The sequence below is a fragment of the Siphateles boraxobius genome, unplaced genomic scaffold, assembly GCF_051911475.1.
Source record: "Siphateles boraxobius isolate OS27281-9 unplaced genomic scaffold, OSU_SipBor_1 15, whole genome shotgun sequence".
Taxonomy (NCBI): Eukaryota; Metazoa; Chordata; class Actinopteri; order Cypriniformes; family Leuciscidae; genus Siphateles; species Siphateles boraxobius.
The window spans coordinates 2,922,671-2,941,203 of NW_027508755.1; the positions used below are offsets into that span (position 1 = coordinate 2,922,671).

The 18,533-nt window shown below is 42.5% G+C and overlaps 1 pseudogene across 1 annotated transcript in view; it reads left to right on the forward strand.

Annotated features, from left to right (window-relative positions):
• LOC143738640 (NACHT, LRR and PYD domains-containing protein 3-like) overlaps window positions 1-18,533 on the forward strand; it is a 34,677-nt pseudogene that overhangs the window by 5,612 nt on the left and 10,532 nt on the right. Inside the window, exons 3-4 of the transcript XR_013203928.1 lie at window positions 11,461-13,384; window positions 15,706-15,876. The product of XR_013203928.1 is annotated as an NACHT, LRR and PYD domains-containing protein 3-like (transcript). The remainder of the gene's footprint in view (window positions 1-11,460; window positions 13,385-15,705; window positions 15,877-18,533) is intronic.

Genomic DNA, 18,533 nt, shown 5'->3' on the forward strand with positions numbered 1-18,533 from the left:
AAACTCAACATTTCTACCTCAGTATGTTACTTCTGTGAGTTTTTGTGTGAGCTGTTAGGCTCATTTGTTTTGATTTCTGCACTAATGTCGCTCTCACAAATAGACAGGCAGCACAGCTTCCAGAAACTATCCATTACCAATCTCTGTTTACACTGACTGTATAAGATCAAAACCATCTCGCGTTTCGATGGGACGTGGGCGCCATCTTTAAAGGCACGATCTCTGTTTACCTTAGGTATAACAGTGGGGGTTTGGCTAAAACGAGGTAAAATTGAAGATGAACGGACGAAATGGAGATGTTTAAAGAAAAAGAGAAGGGACCCTACCGGGAGAAACGTCTCGGTTACGTATGTAACCCTCGTTCCCTGAGTACAGGGAATGGAGACGTGTCGTCGGGGGAGTTTCCTGACGAATTGGGATCACGCTAGGGAGCCAATTGCCTTCGAGCGAATTAAAAACGAGCCAATGGAGATTGGCATGCAAGATTTGCATTCCGCGACCCGCCTACCAGCGCAGGTATAAAAGGCGGAAGTAAACATTGCGCAATGCTTTTCGCTGAGGAGCCGAACAGTGTCCAGTCCTCCGCGAAGGTACAGCGACATGGCGAAGGGACGACACGTCTCCGTTCCCTGTACTCAGGGAACAAGGGTTACATACGTAACCGAGACGTTCCCTTTCATCCTGGGAACTCCGACGTGTCGTCGGGGGACTTCCCTGACGAATTGGGATCCCTAATAAAACGCCATGGTGCTGGCCCCTTCCAGCGCCCGGCTAAGCTACCCTGCAGCAGTTTCTTGAAATAAGTTGCGGGAGCTAGCACGGGGATCACACTGCTGTTCCGCAAGACCCGCACAGTGGATATTGGGTAACACTGGGAAAGCGTTCCCCTAAGAGAGGGGGGAAGCTGCGGAAGGCCCAGCCTGACTGACCAGGAATACACATATGTACTAGCCCAATGGGGTAGTGAAACATATGGCAGTCCCTGAGGTGGTCCCAATCCAAGGGAAATGGGAGCGCACTCAACAGGGATGACGAACGAGTCCGTCAAGGGGTAGACACGGATAAACTGCACGTGGCATCATGGGTCACAATAGAGACCACTGAAACACCCAGTCTACTAACAACTCCTTACTATAGGTAGCAGACCTGGCGCCGGGCGATCCGCCACGCCCAGCACCGGAAGGGTGAAGGAGGAACTCACAAGGCTAACCAACGTAGGGCGCCATACGGAGCAAAGAACGCACGTATCCGCTGTTCGAGGCGGAGTGGCGTAGCAAGCCGACACAATCTACTCCCTCGACCCACTGGCCGTAGCCAGAACTCGGGAGGAAACAGGTTCCACACGAAGGCTATAGAACCTAGCGAACGTGTTCGGTGTCGCCCAGCCCGCAGCTCTACAGATGTCTGTCATCGAGGCGCCTTGAGCCAAAGCCCAGGAAGCGGCAACACCTCTAGTGGAGTGAGCGCGCAACCTGGGAGGACAAGGCTCACTCAGAGACTCATATGCTCGGGTGATAGCATCCACTAACCAGTGGGCTAACCTCTGCTTGGAGACGGCCTTCCCCTTCTGCTGGCCTCCGTAACAGACAAAGAGCTGATCTGAGGTTCTGAAGCTTTGCGTTCTGTCAATATAAACCCGCAGGGCGCGGACAGGACAGAGAAAAGCTAGGGCTGGGTCTGCCTCCTCCTGGGGCAGCGCTTGCAGGTTCACTACCTGGTCCACGAAGGGAGTGGTAGGAACCTTGGGCACATGGTTGAGCTCCCCTGGAATGTGAACGGCACGAAGCGACCTCAGATGCTTCTGACTCCATAGGAGGAGGTGGGAGGCGAGTTGCGACATACGACGAGAGCGTAGACCACCTTGATGGTTGATGTACGCAACGGTCGCAGTGCTGTCCGTACGGACCAGTACGTGCCTGTGTCTGAGGAACCCCTTGAGGCGACGCAAGGCTAGACGTACTGCTTGCAACTCTAGGTAGTTGATGTGCCAATGCAGTTGAGGCCCCGTCCACAGACCTGAAACTGCATGCCCGTTGTACGTGGCCCCCCACCTGGTGGCAGAGGCATCTGTGAAAACCACAGCATGCCTGGAAACCTGGACTAGGGGCACTCCGGCCCGTAGAAACGCAGGATCTGACCACGGGGAGAAGGTTTGGCGACAGTGCGGGGTCACTTTGACCCGGAACGTGCCGCTGTGCCACGCCCACCTCGGGACTCGATCGTGAAGCCAGCGCTGAAGCGGTCTCATATGTAACAGGCAGAGCGGCGTAACTGCGGCTGCCATATTCCCTAAGGAGCCTCTGAAATTGTTTCAGTGGAACCGCTGTCCTGCCTCGAAAAGACCTGAGGCAGGTGAGCACTGACTGGACGCGTTCCTCCGTGAGGCGCGCAGTCTGGGCGACCGAGTCCAGCTCCATACCGAGATAAGAGATCCTCTGCATGGGGCAGAGTTTGCTCTTGTCCCAGTTGACCTGAAGCCCCAACCGGCTGAGGTGCCGGAGCACCATGTCCCTGTGATCGCACAACACATCTCGCGAGTGAGCTAGAATGAGCCTGTCGTCGAGATAGTTGAGAATGCGAACGCCTTGTTCTCTCATGGGAACAATGGCCGCCTCCGCGACTTTCGTGAAGACACGAGGCGACAGGGCCAGCCCGAAGAGTAGGACCTTGTACTGATACGCTCGACCCTCGAAGGCAAACCGTAGAAACGGTCTGTGTCGAGGAAGAATCGAGACGTGAAAGTACGCGTCCTTCAGGTCGATCGCTGCAAACCAATCCTGGGGACGGATGCATTCGAAAATGCGCTTCTGCGTGAGCATTTTGAACGGGAGTTTGTGCAGGGCCCGATTCAAAACACGCAGGTCCAGGATTGGCCGTAACCCACCGCCTTTCTTGGGTACAATGAAGTAGGGGCTGTAAAACCCAGACCTCATCTCGGCAGGAGGGACCGCTCGATCGCGTCCTTCGCCAGCAGGACATCGACCTCTTTCCTCAAGACAGGGGCGTCCGCCGACCGCACACGGGTGAAGTGGACGCCCCTGAACTTGGGAGGCCGGCGTGCAACCAGAATTGCATAGCCGAACCGGATGAGCCATCGGGACGGACCCGGAAGCGCTAGTCAGGCTTCCAGATACTGTCCCAACGAACCCACCCAAACCAACGGCGTACCCGCGGAGGGGCAGCGAGGTGGAAGACAGGGACCCGGCTCTGGTGGCATTGTAGCGACCGAGAGCGGGGTCTGGGTGTGCTTGACACCAACCTGCTTCCACCGAGGCAGACGGCAGAGAAGGCTCGTGGGCATTCTGCTGCGGACTGCCCGGTGGCGAGGGGAGGGGGAGAGACGAGGAACGAGGCCCTGCCTCCTCGAGTGCTGGTCTCTGCGCCTCCGGGCCCAGCCGCAGACCGGAGTGACGCAGCTGGGGCTGCGTCACTGCTATCCGCAAACTGGGAAGAGGGGAACGGGGGTGTAACCGCACGGGGCGGCACACGCTGCCGTTCTGGCCCTCTTGGACGGGGGAGACTGTGTGCCCACCAGTCTCGGCCGTGGATGACCTGGAGGAGGAAGAAGAAACTGCTCTTTTTTTGAAAATGTGGGTACCGCTGACCGAGTGGCTAGCGGCGGAACAGAAACAAAAACGAAAGAAAGATTTTCCGCCCAGCCCTCCCCCGGGGGAAGGAGGAGTGCAGGGGCACCCTCCCGAAGAGCAGCAACCGGAACCTCCACCAGGTCGCCCGTCTCAGGGACGTAGAGGCGTCTGAGCGGGTTTGGCCGCCCTCTTACGACCAGACCTCCGTCCTCCGGGGGGAGACTGCTGCCCTGAAGGAGGAGCGGCCGCAGGAGGGCGACCTCGGCGACAAGCAGCCGGAGGCTCTACGGCCACAGAGGACAGACCAGCAGCAGTCCGCCTCCTGTGCAGGACGTGCCGTATCGCCTCCGACTGCTTCTGGGTGGTGGAGAAGTCTTGGGCGAAGCTCTCCACCGCGTCGCCGAAGAGGCCCCCTTGGGATATGGGGAAGTTGAGAAGTTTGCTTCCCCGCTTCCCGCATATCCGCAAGGGTGAGCCACAGGTGGCGCTCCTGGACCACCAAGGTGGACATCGCTCGACCCAGGGAACGTGCGGTGACTTTTGTCGCCCAGAGGGCGAGGTCCGTCGCCGCACGCAGCTCCTGCAGCAAACCTGGGTCGAGACCACCCTCCTGCATGTCATGGAGTGCCTTGGCCTGGTGGACCTGCAGCAGCGCCATGGCATCCAGGGCGGAAGCGGCGTCTCCACACACCATTTAGGCATCCCTGGTCAGACCAGAGGAAAACCTACAGGCGCGGGAGGGGAGTGAAGGGGCACCCCGCCAGGAGGAAGCGGTCTTAGGACACAATTGCATCGCAACCGACCGCTCCACTGGGGGGATTCCCTCGTACCCGTGCGCCACTCCGCCGTCGAGAGTGGTGAGGAAGGAGGAGCGAGGTTGCCTACGCCTGGTCGCGAGGGGGGCCAGCCAAGACTTCCTCAGCTCCTCATGCACTTCAGGGAAGAATGGTACTGGAGCAGGCCGCGGGGCAACAGCACGGCCCGCTCCGAGACACCAATCATCCAGCCGCGAAGGTTCGGGACCCGGTGGAGGGTTCCAGACGAGCCCAACATTCGCGGCCGCCCTTTCGAGCATAGCGGCCATTTCCGGATACGGCTCAGCCGCAGCCACCACACCCGAAGGGGGTAGACCCGTTGAGTCATCACCAGAAGATGACTGCTCTTCCTCCGATGCCGCGATCGACATCTGATCCTCAGGCGGTGCCCCAAAGGAGACAAACGGAACCGCACGAGGCGGTCCTGGAAGCCCCTCCGGGACACCCAATGGCAACGAGCTACTAGAGGCGTGGGAAGCCCGTGAGGATCTTTCACCAGACGGGACATTCCGCACGGTAACCCTCAGCCGCTCACCAACAGGAATCACTGAAGTAGCCGTCTGCCGAACTGAACCGGCAGAAGAACTAGATCGGGGATTCTCTGAAGGGACTCCCCCATGTTTCAAGGTTCGCAGTCTCGAACGCAGCATCGCCAGAGTCATGTTCCCGCAATGAGAACATGACTCATTCACAAACGCTGCCTCAGCGTGCTTTAAGCCCAAACACGAGAGGCAGTGTTTATGACCATCTTCCTGAGGGAGAAGTCGACCGCATCCAGAAACGCATGGGTGAAACGACATCCTGAAAAGGACGCAAATCGCCCGTGGTGCTCTTTTAGAAAAAGAAAAAAAGCTCTTTCGCGTGCCGAGGCACAGAGGGAACACCGCGGCAGACACAACGGGGAAACTGCAAGCCCGTGTGCTGCACTCAACCAATACCAGCCGTTAAAACGACTCTTTGTTTTCAGAGGAAAACGGCCAGCAGTAGGAAGCGATGTACATTCACGTGCCGTCACACCAGCACAAGAGGATCTTCTCTTCTTCAAAGAGGACTCGTGAGTTTAACTCTCTCCGGTTATACAGCAGCTCGCACAGAGACACACTCCCCCGACGACACGTCGGAGTTCCCAGGACGAAAGGGAACTAAATGCCACTGCCAAAAAACGTTATTTGGACAAACTGTCCGCGATAAACAACGTTGATACATCTGATTTAGTTCTGGTGTTTGTAGCCTATGCTAAGTTGATTACTATTGTACATAAAGTTCAAGCTATTTTACCTGAGAAGCAGCTCTCATAGTTAATGTTAGCTTGCTATTTTCAGCATATGTTAAGTTTTCACAGGTTGTGCAAGAAAAAAATTGTTGTACATTACTTTATAATGCCACAAGATGGGGTAACTTGTTAAATATAACTGTGCCTTATTGTCATCAGTTAATGTTGACACGTGTAAAAATTAGGGTATTTGGTAGTTTATTTTAAAATAGTTTGATGTATCTTTGCCCATCCCAGTTTATGTGTAATTAAAGGGTCTTTGTGGATGCAATCAGTACAGAAACAGATACGTCACTTAATGTATTTATTAAGCAGTTATATAAAAATTTGATTCACAAACATTTTAAAAAGGCTTGTAAAAAGATGTACAGAATATCAAAGCAAATTGTTAATTGAAAACAAAATAAATATAATTTGATTCATGCAATGTGGCCTGGCTTTATCATCTGCTAACATGAACCACAAATTCAACATCATTCATCAACTATCCTCCTAACTGTTAGTCATCGAGGAATATACAATACGCAACCTCTTGCTTTGTACAACTTTTAACAAATGTAGTATGCAGTGGAGGATAGTAACTAAGTAAATTTTTTCCTCCTGATTGAGGCAACTGACGATATCCGGCGTCTTCTCGTCAGCTCCTCGAGCTTCAAAGAAAGCTGAAAAGCTTCCGTTGTTCAGTTTCCTTCCTGAACGATCGTGTGACCTGCTATGGCAGTTGAACTGAACAACCATATCAACGTTTATTAAAATCTCGACAGAAAATCCAAACACAGCCTCCAACACATGCATTTAAAAACAGCGGTATAGGGCGCGATCCTGTAAATATGGCGGCGGACCCATAATGCAACACGGCGTGACGTCATCTCCACATGAGAGGGCTGAGAGAGTTTTAGGCTTCGGGAGGGGCGGATCTGTGCTTGCGCGAGTCATTTGCTGTTAATTATAAAGAAAACTGCTTTATAATTATTAAAAACGGTTGTTTAAGTTTAGCCTAATTAATAGATAACTATTAATATTTACAATTTAATATAAATGTTAATTTGTTTATTTGTTAATAACGAATACTGCTTTATAATTAATATAATAATAATAATAAATCTATAATTATATTATAATTATTTTATTTTTATAATTAATATAAAAATAATATAATTATAATAAATCTTTCAAAATAACAAGCCTTGGGTATCGAAAAAGCTGAAAAGCTGTCTCAATGAAAAGAAGGTTGCCTTTTGTTCTGGTAATACAGATTTACTGTGTGAGAAAAGGAGACAGTTAAGGGGAGACATTCTTAAAGCAAAAATTGATTATAAAAATAAGATATTTTGACGCTGCTTTGACACTGCTATACTGACACTGCTTAATACAGTAACAAAACATCTCATGCATCCGAAAGCATATGTTAGGGTTTTATTCGTGGATTTACGAATTCAATGAAGCTCGGCTCGGCTTTTAATTCAATGAAGATTCACATTCTCTTAACAAGACTGGTTGATCTGGATGTTGATACAGGCTTAGTCCGCTGGATTAGAAATTTTCTTTCTTGTCGTACACAGAGGGTCTGTGTTCAAGGGACTGTGTCTGATATGCTAAGTTTAAGTACAGGTTGCCCACAAGGCTGTGTCCTTTCCCCTGTGCTCTTCTCTCTTTTTACTAATAAGTTTATGATTAAAGAAGAACATTTAAGATTGTTCAAATACGCTGATGATATGGCCTTAGTGGGCCTATTGGACATACTAATTTGTTATATGACGCTGCCTATCTGGCTCACATTAAGGCCCTGGAGAATTGGTGTCATCTTAGCCAACTAGAAATTAACGTGGCAAAGACAAAAGAATTGATTATCTGCCCAAAAGCAGATATGTCAATCCAGCCAATTTCACTTGTGGGTCAACAAGTTGAAATTGTGATGAAGTTTAAATATCTAGGTTCAATTCTTGATTCACACATGAACTTTGCTGATAGAACCTGACTACCTTTTTAAAAAGTGTTCGCAACGTTTATTTCTTCTAAGACAACTTAGTGGCCTTGGAGTTAGTCAGCATATTTTACTTGTGTACAAATCCATGGTAGAGAGTGTACTAACTTTTCATCTCACAGCCTGGTATGACCATTTAAATTGCAGATCTAAGAACAAACTTGCCAGAATTGTGACAATTGCAAGCAGAATAGTTGGCAGACAACAGAGGCCACTAGTACAGCTCTATGCTGATAGGGCGAAGAAGAAAGCAAGGACTATTCTTGCAGATAGTTCTCATCCTCTCTTCAGTCAATTTGAGCCCATGAAATCGGGTAGACGCTACAGAACCCCTCTAGCAAATAAAAATATGTTTAAGAGGTCTTTTATTCCAAATGCTGTTAAAATTCTCAACTCGGCAAGTAAATGATAATCCAAATTACTATAGTATGAAATGTTTTTTTTTTTATGAATTGTGATCTGTCTGTTTTATGTATTTGTCTTTTATTATGGTCTGTATATTTAATTTAATGGCTGGTGAGCCAAAGACAATTTTCCACCTTGGTGGACAATAAAGATATTACATTAATTATTCATTTACATTGTCATTTACAAGCTACATCAGTTCTTGATCGGGGGGGGGACTTGTGTTGTCGGTTTACCGCCAAATCGCGAGTTTTGTTGCTTCTTCACCGTGGTAAGAAAAAATCCCATACCGTCACAGCCCTAATAATTGCAAGTTTTGTAAGGAAACTCTGATCGATCTGCCATAAATCAGCCAATAATAACTTCCTATGAATAGACTGATTATCTCTGCCAATCATATGTTGATGACACAAAAAATGCAAGACTGGTCAAACCAGACAGTGAGAGCAAATACGAAGGAACTTTTAAAAATCAGGCTTCATATCAGCTGATCAAGATAAGAGGAAATCTGGGATCAGTATAAAATCTGTGATTTTTCTATTTCTAAAGGAAAGGTGGAAGGTTCGTTAGACATGTAATCTTCTCTGACTCTTCAAATGCTTCACTTCTGGCAAAGGGGACTTTAACCCTCTGGGGTCTAAGGGTTTTTTGGGGTCCTTGAGATGTTTTGACATGCCCTGACATTTGTGCTTTTTTCAGTTGCTTATAAACATATTAATGGCAAAGGTGTAATTACACTCTATTTAACACAAACAGGGCTACCATAATATGTGAGCAACATGTATGTACATGTTTGTATTTTTGAGGGAATATTGTTTATGCATGGTTATTGAAAAAAATAAAAAATAAAGTTTCTGAAATAAGGCCACAAAACAAATACTAAATATGTGTCCACAAGACTTTTGACTAATGGATGTCGTTGCCTAGAGTTTTTTCTCAAAATGATGTGAAAATCATCCTGCCTAATCATTCACATAAAACAATACATTGATTTAAATTTTGTAAGACACTTTTTGTTTGGAAAGGCAATATGCGCAAGGGGCGTCAACGATTTCAACACCATCATGCATATTTAGTTGTTCACACCTGAGGAGACAATGGGGCCCGCATACTTAATGACCCATTCATTCAGGTGTGTCACTGAGCCACAAGAAAGAATGCAAGAGCAATATATGTGTGTGTGTATATATATATATATATATATATATATATATATATATATATATATATATATATATATATTCTACCAAATTGGTTCACAGTTGGAAGCATCTCATTTTTTTATATTTTTCCATGTCTAGTAATTGTGCAGTTAGGCTAATTCTCATACTGTATTTTCAGTTTTGGAATATGTATCCTCTCCCCAAATTTGTCACTAATAAAACTCAACAAAAATTATTTAAAGAAAAGCTTATATTTACCTTTTAATAGTTTGTTTACATCTACCTTGTATATATATTTTTTTATTAAAAAGTTACAATTACAACAACAATTCAAGTGCAATCTTTCTTTGTAAAAACTAAAGTATACATTGTATCATACATATTTCAAAGTTAAGGATTCATTACTTTGGATATTTCCTAGGCTACATTGGAACAAACACATAATAACATATTATTTGATTACTTTATTTTTGACAAAACATACTATAGGCTATTTAACATAGGAGCAAAAATTGGCAAACAAAAGCTTATTTGAGGTGGCAAATATTTTACAGTAAAAATGTATAATCTATCCAAAACTAGTCAACGAAATGTTGTCTTTCATATGTCTGTAACATAGGTCTTTCGTTTATATAAGAAATATAAATGTTAATTTGCAGTTTAATACGTTGCTTATACAAATACATTTTATTTCAACATATTTCAGTCGATTTTTACTCATCTCAGTATAGCAATAGTTTGCTAAAAGCGGATCATTCATTCACACACAGAAACGCGATTCAAATTTAAACTGTCTTTTTGCGAGTTGTGGTAAACAGAGCATCTCTGCCGTTCATTCATTCACACACAGAAACACGATTCACTTAAGAATGAAAAAAACTTACTACAGTATTCCTCTGTATTATCCTACAGTATTATCATACATATTTTAAAGTTAAGGATTCATTAGTTTTTATATAGCTTACATTGGAACAAACACTATAATACAATCTTAGTTGATGAGTTTATTTTTGACAGAACATAGCCTACTATATATTTAAAATATGAGCAGAAATTGGATGACAAAAGCTTATTTGATATTTTAGAATAAAAACTTTATAATCTATCCAAAACTACGAAATGTTGTCTTTCATATTTCATCTGTAACATAGTAGGCTAAACATAAACAACAGCGCCCATCTGTGCCGTTAATTCATTCACACACAGAAACGTGATTCAAATTTAAACAGTCTTTTTGCAATTACAGACATTAGAACAAAGCACAAGAATAAAAAACTTAGGCCACTCACAATTCTCGGCTAGATCGGTCGCTCCTTAAAAATGAAAATAAACCAGCACATGTTCTGAGGTAAATGTCCCAGGATTACTCCTCACATCACAGCCTCGCAAGACGAAAAGGTACATTAATCTGATGATTAAATTTGTTGTGTTATCGCGTTTATGAGGGGCGTTGACACGTTTGCATGTGTCGCTTCAGATCATTTGCGTCTGAATAGCGCGCGCTGTCCGTGGGCGTGTCAAATTAGCAGAATAATGAGCTGATAATGAGATCGGCTGTCACTCCTCTCTTTTTTTATAGATTACATAAACAGAGAATATTTATTTTAGTTTTGAATTAGATATTTTTAAAGTACAAACTTAAATGATTATAAAGATATATTGCTCATGCTTGGGTGAATAGTATTCGCTGAGTTTTGTTTAAGTTTAGAGACGTGCTCCAGAAAAAAGGTTAACGGAGATGGAGAGACAGAAAGCACACCCTGTTTATTTTCTTTATTTTACAAAAGCACAATGTTTCATTTCGATTGTAAGTGGACACATAAAAAAATAGACATTCAACAGTTTATTTTTTTATATTTCTTAAGCGTGTATGATCAAAAATGACAGAGTATTTTAAGTCTATTTTCCTGCTTTGTGAAAAAAATCAAGCAAAACGCGCCGGCGCGTTTTGTCGACCCCAGAGGGTTAATGTGCATCTAGGAAATACAGAAACGAACTGAGTTTGCAGTCTCTTATAATAAATCATCTCTCATCAGTCGCCATTTACATGTAAATTAATTTCATGTTATCATATCACACTACAATAGATATAAATTTGTCTGAAAGAGCAAACACTTATTTCTACATGTGGTATGATTTTCATATTAAACATATTTAAATATTTTCTTTTATCCTTATAACAGGGGTCTTTTCTGTTTGTTTTTGTGTCTCTGTCTTCTTAATGTGTTTTCAGTGGTGGGAGAGCTGACCAGATCAGAGATGTGTCCTGTCAGACCAGCACATCCTCCTCCTGTCAGAAACACGTCAGTCATCATGAAACACCCCTGCCTCTCGATTCTCACCATCCAGTGCATGATGATCTGCAGAGAGTCAAAGACCAGCACAAAACCAGAATGAAGAACAAGTATGAGAGCTTATTTGAGGGAATCAAACTACAAGAGAATCAGACCCTCCTGAACAGGATTTACACACAGCTGTACATCATAGAGGGAGAGAGTGAAGGAGTGAATGAAGAACATGAGGTGCTACAGATGGAGAAAAGTTACAAGACCCTCCAAGACACTCCAATCAACTGCAATGACATCTTTGATCCTTCACCTGAACTAGAGTATGAGGAGAAGAGACGAGAGAAGAAAGACAAAATCAAGACTGTTCTTACTAAAGGCATTGCTGGAATTGGAAAAACCGTCTCTGTGCAGAAGTTCATTCTGGACTGGGCTGAGGGAAAAGCCAATCAGGATGTAGATTTCATGTTTGTGCTTCCATTTAGAGAGCTGAACTTGATTAAAGATCATCAGTACAGTCTTCACAGACTTCTGCTGGACTTTCATCCTGAACTTCAAGATCTGGACTCAAAGATTTATGATGAATGTACAGTTGTGTTGATATTTGATGGTCTGGACGAAAGCAGATTGACACGGAAGTTTTCAGACAGTGAGAAAGTTTCTGATGTAAATGAGTCTTCATCAGTGGGTGTGTTGATGTCAAACCTCATGAAAGGAGATCTGCTTCCCTCTGCTCTCATCTGGATCACCAGCAGACCAGCAGCAGCCAATCAGATCCCATCAAAATACATCAACCGTGTGACAGAAATTCAGGGATTCAATGACCCTCAGAAGGAGGAATATTTCAGGAAGAGAATCAGTGATGAGCATCAAGCCAGCAGATTCATCTCACACATCAGAAGAGCAAGAAGCCTCCACATCATGTGCCACATACCCGTCTTCTGCTGGATCTCAGCCACTGTGCTTCAAAACATCCTGAAACAAGATCTCCGTGCAGAAATCCCTCAAACTCTGACTGAAATGTACATACATTTCCTCCTCATTCAAACTCATATGAGGAGCCAGAAGTATGAAGAGAGAGATCCAGAGAAACTCCTGCAGTCCAACAGAGAAGTGATTGTGAAACTTGCTGAACTGGCTTTCAATCAGCTGATGAAGGGCAATGTCATGTTCTATGAGGAGGACCTGATTGAGAGCGGCATAGACGTCACTGACGCCTCAGTGTATTCTGGGATTTGCACTGAGATCTTTAGGGAGGAATCTGTGATTTATCACAGGAAGGTTTACAGCTTTGTACATCTGAGCTTTCAGGAGTTTTTTGCAGCACTGTATATGTTTTTCTGTTATTTACACAAAAACAGTCCTGACAGGAAAGTCCAGAACTCAGTGTGGAAATGTTCCTCTGGAAGTGTTTCTGAAAGAAGTAGTGAATAAAGCCTTGAGAAGTAAAAATGGACACCTGGATCTTTTCCTTCGATTCCTTCATGGCATCTCACTGGAGTCCAATCAGAGACTCTTACAGGATCTGCTGATTCACACAGAGAACAGCCAAGAGAGCATCAAGAAAATAATCCACAACCTTAAAAAAACCCTAAACAAAATAGACAATGTCAGCCCTGAAAGATGGATGAATCTGTCGCATTGCTTGATTGAGATGAAGGATAGTTCTCTTGTTGAAGAAATGCAGGCATTGTTACAATCTGAAACAAATAACAAAAACCTTTCTCTTGCACAATGTTCAACTTTGGCAAACATGATCTTGATGTCAGAAGAGGTGATGGATGAGTTTGACCTTAAAAAGTACAGCATCAGATCATCAACGGAGAGTCTAAGGAGACTGTTACCTGCTCTGAGGAACTGCAGAAAAGCTCTGTGAGTGTGAAAATATGAACATAATATCAACTGATTTGAAATATGAACATAATACTTTTCATGTAGGCTAATAGTTTAGCTAAATGCGCTGTAATGGCTTTTCATTTACATAAATGTGAAGTGTCTACAGATTAAAATATTTAAAATAATTATTTTAATTTGTAATTATAATTGAAATCCAAGTAATTACATTTCTGAAGTTTTAAAAGCTGAATGTTCTTCAGCAATTACAGTCTTTTCAACCAATGAATTTGCATGACTTTTCCATCGTTCATAATTTACTGGATAAGGATTAAGCATTTTTAGAAAAATTTATTCATTTTCCTGGTCTAGAAATCACACTTTTAAAAGTAGGCTACCTCATATATCTAGTTGCGGTGAGGATGAATTAAAATAAGGAATATATTGGTTTAGGTCAGTCGTTTCCTGGTCCTGGAGTATACCAGCACCGTACATTTTTGATGTCTCTCTTATCTAACACACATATAAAATGTCTTGGAGTCTTTACTAACTAGCTGATGAGTTAAATTTGAAAATGTGCAGTGCTATGGGTACTCCAGGAACAGGATTGACCAGAAACTGTCTCTGAGCCTAATAGTCCGGCTCAACCGTTCGAAATAAAGGTCCAGAACTATCTGTTTTATTACTTTTATAACTAATTATTGACGTACAAGAAGGCTTTTCACACTTTAAATATTTAACCCTGGGTCTAGGGGTGTGACGGTTATTATATAACCTTGAGTCCGACGGTTATAGTTGAACACCGTCATTAGAACTCTATAACCGCCAAAACCGTGTTATTAAAATATCTTGCAGATAAGGTTATATATTAATATCAGTGTTGGGGAGTAACGGAATACATGTATTCAGAATACAAATTATGAGTAGGCTAACTGTAGTCTCCACAGAACATAAAATATTCATTTTATTTTATTTTTCGTGTTCACATTTATGAGGAAAAAACAATGTTACGGACGTGACTGCTCTGAAAGCGGCACTAAAAGATGCTTTAAAACTTTCACAGAGACATCAAACAGAAAACACAAAACCTTTCTTTAAAGTGAATTTCGTTTTGTATTAATTGTATCTTAATTTTAATCAATGTTTCATCAACCAATTGCCTGTATTTAATAAATAAGAAGTAAATATAGCAGACGATAGATATCATGAAACGGAGGCACACGCGTGAACTGGAGCTCGTCTCATAAATGAACCGAAACTCAGCATATAAGGTAGCCTACTTGCCTGACAGACAAGTCTACGTTTAAACTGAACAATTCAAAACGAAAGAAAACAGACTACAGACTGCTCTCTGCTTATGTAATCCGTATGAAATGTACATTTCTCGCTGGCGCGTTCAATACTGCGAAGATCGCGAGTCAGCATCGTCAACTTCATCTTTGCAGCCGACTCAAAGAAAACACGTGTTTATTAATAAACAATTAAAATATCTCCTCGCTATATTTTACATATTCATAATCATTTTTTTTTGGGTAAGGATTTGTTTACTGTGTGTGATTGCTAGTTGTCTTCCTGTTAATTTTAAATAAACATAGAGCAAGTAGCTAATCAGTGTCTGCTCGTTTATTCAAACTAAGTTGTCCTATAACAGACGAAAGTCTGTGACTGTCCAACACGTGAACATGAGGGACTTGATTGGCTGTCCATTGCTAAGCATCTTGCCGTAAAATACTGCATCGTTTCACACTGTGCAATTTTGGCACCACAATGCGGAATTAACAGCACAAAAGCGACTCTAATCCTGCTCCGGACCAGGGTTTCATTACTCCATGTAAGAAGTGGTGGTAATCCCACTTCTAACTTACAAATGTGCAATGTTCCTTTACCCAGGGTTAAAAGCAGGGTTTAGAACCACTATAATCAGAGATTAATTGCAGCATTGAAACTGTTTATTGTGAACATTGGAATACAAATAAAATTGAAAAATACATAACAGAGATTCAAGCTGATTTAAGGTCCCTTCCTGGTCCTGTTCCTTTCTCTCCCATCTTTGTGTCACAGTACTATCAATAAATAAGGCAAAAAGTCCAACAAAACTAAAAAAATAATTTCAAATGACACTTTTCAGCTAACAAGAATTTTTTTCACTATAAAGGATTGTATAAACAAAGAATTAAAACATACACATAATGTTCATGAAATATGAAGTCATGTCTATTTTAATTGGTGAATCTTGCTTCCAAAAGACCAGAATGTCAATCAGCATGATCTTTTATGTTGAAGTTGGTTAACCAAGGAAGTCGTGCGATCTAGTGGGAACACCACCATCCCTTTTAATCAGTGTCCTCTCTTTTTTTCAGATTAACAGACTGTAATCTCAGTGATCAGCACTGTGAAGTTTTGGCTTCAGTTCTACAATCATCAAACTCTCTGAGAGAGCTGGACCTGAGTAACAATGACCTGCAGGATTCAGGAGTGAAGCTGCTCTCTATTGGACTTAAGAATCCAAACTGTCAACTCATCAAATTGAGGTATTTAAGGCGAGACACGGCAGGCAAAAACATCATTTTTTTTTTCACTGGTCAATTTTGAGATTTTGGGATATTTGTCTTCAATAATATGTCTTCTTTCAGACTTGTGGAGAAAAAAAGTCCAAAATACACATTTAGGTCTTTATTTTACTACACTTTGTCTGTTTGCGTCTGTAGATTTCTCATAAATTCATCAAAAGTTGTCGTTATAAATCATTCCTCTGCTCCGCGATCGTGATCTGCACCCTGTCATCACACACACCGTTAGAAAGCTCTCTCTCTCCTGAACAATGCTGTCGGATCCAAATATGGTCATTTCCTTTTTATCACCAACCAATCGTGAAAGTAAAAGGGGGGATTTTACTCTAAATGCGCAATCTCATTGGCTGATGCTAAATCTTTAAAGCCCGTTTTCTCAAAATGACTGTTCTCTCATACTCCAAGTCCGAAATCTCCACTTCAGTAGCACCTATATACACCAAACTTTCCAGTCTTGTACCTAGTTATATTATGAAAACATTTACAGAGGGATTTGTAAATATATTATTCCTAGCCTGATTTATATAACATTTTATTCCAAAAAACATGGCGAAAATCATTTTTTTAAGGCTATTGACAGTATATTCTGATTTACAGGAGAACAAAAGTAGATATCCACAAATCTCTCTGTAATTTTTTCCCCATCTAATATGTGAACACAATGAAAAAATAATTTTGAACCTCGCTTTGTCCAATACCCAGATTTCGTTTTTTAAAATATATGCAAAATAGCGCATATTTAATTAGACCATGCCTCATTTGCATATTTAAACATTAAATTACAGAAAACTTGTAATACATTTTTTTCTCATCTTAATGTAGGTAATCAACTGGCAAAGTTTCATGGTGATATCTGCTAGTTAACAAAAATACCCTATTCACCTGTAGTGTCTCGCCTTAAGGGGATTTTAACTGGTCTGTGCAAAATAACCATAAGCTGTGATATATATATATATATTAGGGATGGCCCAATACCGATACTGGCATCGGGGATCGGGTCGATACTGTCCTCATATACTCGTACTCGTACTCATAAAAATTCGCCGATACCACGCCCCGATACCACGTACATTTTGCGAAACGAAACTGGCCGCCGCGAGTGCTTTGTCGAGGTGAACTGAGGCATAGGGACGTGCACTCCCAACGCAAAAGAGTGCGGCGCGGCACTAGATCTGATGGCGGAGCGTGAGCGCGGGCGGTAATGCACTCACTCTGTGTGTGCGGGTTCCGGGAGAATAAAACGATTCGCGGGACTCCCGTAAACTAGAAATATCTATGAATACAACATATTAAAACTAATAGATTTTCATTCATCTGTTGCAGAAAAGCAAGAAGAACAACTAAAACAAAATAGAAACGATTTACAGGCCAGAGTTTCTATTCATAACATGTTTGCAGCGTTCAGCGATGTAGCCAATCACAGACATGTGTGTTGATTTCTTGAACGCAATGGCTAATCAGAAGCATTTAAGATAGACTCCCCTCACTGCTCAAAACTTTTTTGTTCAGTGCTGAATTCTGTATGCTGGCAAATCCTCTAATTATAACAAACAAAGTGTGGATATTATGAAAGATTCATTGTGCAGTCAGCTTCATTGATAATAACAGATGTGTGAGATCGCGATGAACTGTCAGCTTTTTAGGAATTAGACTATTAAGGGAGCGCACTTTGGGCGCATTCAGTCATGTCAGACCATGCACGCAGTAACTGCTTGCTTTTATGTTAAATTAACAGTGGTTTGTGTGTTAATAAATTTATTATTTTACTCATTATTATTTATTTTTAGACTTGTTAAAACAAGCAGAGAAGAAAATAAAAACAGTCTTCTAACCTGTGTTCTAAAATAGTCTTCTGTCTTCTTTTCTGGGAGCCTATAGTTACTTTTGCGGTAGAAATATCGGTATCGGTACTCGATATCGGCAAGTACACAAATGTAAATACTCGTACTCGTATCGGTTTGAAGAAAAATGGTATCGGGCCATCCCTAATATATATATATATATATATATATATATATATATATATATATATATATATATATATATATATATATATGTGTGTGTGTGTGTATGTTCTATTCTAATATTCTATGCAACTGACTTAAAAGGATAGTTCACCCAAAAATTAAGTCATTATTTATTCACCCTGCTGTTGTTTTAATTCAGTATGCCCTTCTTTTTTTGGACTATAGAAGGAGAATTTGAACCCATTCACATAATGGGAGTGAAAAGTGACCAGCATCAAGCTAAAAAAAGGCAAAAGTATCACAGAATGGTCCCATGCGACAAGTGTCATATATTCCAAGTGTTCTGGGGGGTATATCACAGTATTTGGTGAAAAACAAACCAAATTTTTACTTGTTACTAAACAAAAGTGTGACTGCATTCATGAGACTCGATTTGTGCCGCCGTTCACTCTGACTCGCCCAAAAAAGCAGACAAGTGAGAGATCAAGATTTCTAAAAAAACGTGTTATGGGAGTTATTTGTCTCAAGATTTTGAAAGGACCCACATACCTGGAGCTGAGCTTCTTGCAGGGCAGGCGTACACGAAGATCCGGAGTAGAAAGCCAGACCCACTGTCCTGTGCATAATTGGGGTTGGAACGACGGTGATGAT